The sequence below is a fragment of the Cryptomeria japonica genome, chromosome 4, assembly GCF_030272615.1.
Source record: "Cryptomeria japonica chromosome 4, Sugi_1.0, whole genome shotgun sequence".
Lineage (NCBI taxonomy): Eukaryota > Viridiplantae > Streptophyta > Pinopsida > Cupressales > Cupressaceae > Cryptomeria > Cryptomeria japonica.
In genome coordinates this window covers 773,353,264-773,355,674 of record NC_081408.1, presented here as the reverse complement: position 1 = coordinate 773,355,674, position 2,411 = coordinate 773,353,264, and positions in this window count along the sequence as shown.

The following is a 2,411-nucleotide window of genomic DNA, read 5'->3' as shown; positions in this document are numbered from 1 at the left end:
TCTTACTTTATATTTTTCCAACCGATCAAAGATGACTGAAAGTATGTCCAAATGTGTATCTCTGTCTATTGATTTGCTCAAGAGGTCGTCAACATAATCTTCCATAGTAACGTGCATCAGATCATGAAAGATAGTAGTCATGGCTCTTTGATATGTAGCGCCTGCATTTTTTAGCCCAAAGGGCATGACATTCCAATAGAAATTTCCCCAAGGACAAGTGAATGTTGTTTTGTGCTGATCCTCAGATGTGATTTTTATTTGATTATAACCAGAGAATCCATCCATCAAAGATAACATCGCATGACCTGCTGTGAGATCTACAATCAAATCTATGTTTGGTAATGGGAAGTCATCCTTAGGACAAGCTTTGTTGATGTCTCTGAAGTCTGTACATATTATGATGCTATGATCTGGTTTACTGACAAGCACTAACTTGGAGATCCATTCAGGATAATCAATTGGGCATATGAATCCGACATCCAATAATTTTTCAAGCTCTGCCTTGACTAATAATGTCACTTGTGGATGCATCTTTCTTAATTTCTGTTTCATTGGTTTTGCCCCCGGTCTAACTGTCAAATGATGCATTACCATATCAACGTATGACCATGCAAAATTGATTTGTCGCTCTGTGAAGAAACTTATGAATTTTGATCTTTTTGTCTCCGTCAGAGATTGCGCCAGGAATATGTTATGTGGACTTCCTTTTATACCAATGTTTATTTTGATGGTCTCCTCTACCAACATAGATGATTTTTCTTCATTGATGCTGGGAGAATGTCGAGCCTTCCATCCTCGGGTGCTTCAGAGAGGTTTTCGCCCTCAGATATATCCTTTCTTTTTACTTTTTTGGGGTCAGACAGTGCCACAACGTGGTTTTTACCATAAGACCCTTGACTTGCTTTTATTTTTATGTTTTTGCGACTGGAAGGCCCGACACCCTCACCAAAATATGCCACGCTATTGAGTTCTATAATGTATCCTGCCTTATGGTCCCTAGGGGGAAGATCATCTCATATGCCTAGATAATTAATAAAGGCTTCATCATTTTGGAATGTGTTGAACTATGCAGGTCCTTCATGGTCCCAATCAATAAGTTGGTGGTGAACAAGGGGAAGGCCTTTGATGTCTTCGAAGTTAGCGGGGCTAAGGGTGAAGATGTAGTTATACTCAGGTATGTCGAGGTAGTTATCGAGGTCATCATTGGCACTCTCCTCATCTATCTCAATCGTGAACGAATCCAAATTGTCATCACTAGTAGCACATTCCGAGACAGGTGTCCTCATTCTATGTGATTTCGACCTAGAACCTAGAAGCAAGGACTGTGTGGGATCCTCAGGGGTTGTTTCTTGACCAACCTTGAATTTTCTATAAATTCCTCTTCTTCTGTGGGTTCACCTGGTTCTTTGAATGTCTCGGTGAGTTCATAGTCACTGGAGCATTTGTCTGAATCCCATTCCCATTCATTGGAGTCTGTGGAATAGCGATTCTCTTGTTGATTTCTGGGAGCTTTGATTTGTAATGCTTCTCCTGTCTTTTGAGTGTTTACCTTGGAAGACATGAAACCAAGTCCTTTCGAGCATTCCTTTTTGAATGTTAATTCTGGTTGTTAAGGTTCAAGGATGCCTTCCTTTCTCAAGCCAAGAGGAATTTTGCCATCATACCCAAATTTTTGTAGGATCTTGAACCCTTTGCCATATTTTTCACATGGTAGGCTAATGTGATCTTGTGTATCATTTTCTGGGTCTTTGTAAAGCATTTTGTATAAGTCTTCTTCTTCTAGTTCACCCCATCTTTGAAAGATAGTAGGGTCCCATTTGAGTATAATGATAGATACCTTCTTATTAGGATGTGCTCTTCCATATTCTTTTGGTGAACTCATAACTTGTTGTAAACACATGGTTTGATTCAAAGTGTATTCACCCATGCCCTTGTCCTAGAATTTTCCTTTAATCTCACCTTGTTTTGATGTTGAAGGTTTTAACGATTTAGGATCAATGTATGCAGCAAAAGGAACAACTTCCCTATTACTTGGAATGATCGTCTCAGTTTTTGGTCTCAAGTTATTGTAGTATATGAATGGATTAGGATCACCATTAACTATTATTTCAACTCCATTGTGAGGAAATTTAATGCATTGGTGATATGTAGATGGCACTGCCCTCATTTCATAAATCCAAGGACGTCCTAGTAATATATTGTATGTGAAATCTAGGTCTAGGACTTAACAAATGACATCCTTTGTAACTGGCCCAACTCTGAGAGGCGAGGTGACTGTGCCTTTGGATGAACACTCTTCATCATCATATGCCTTGATGGTAATTTTGTTTGTAGAATTCACAGATTTATCTGAATATCCCAATTGTTTAATAGTGCTCAATGTATAAATGTTTAGACCCGCTCCTCCATCT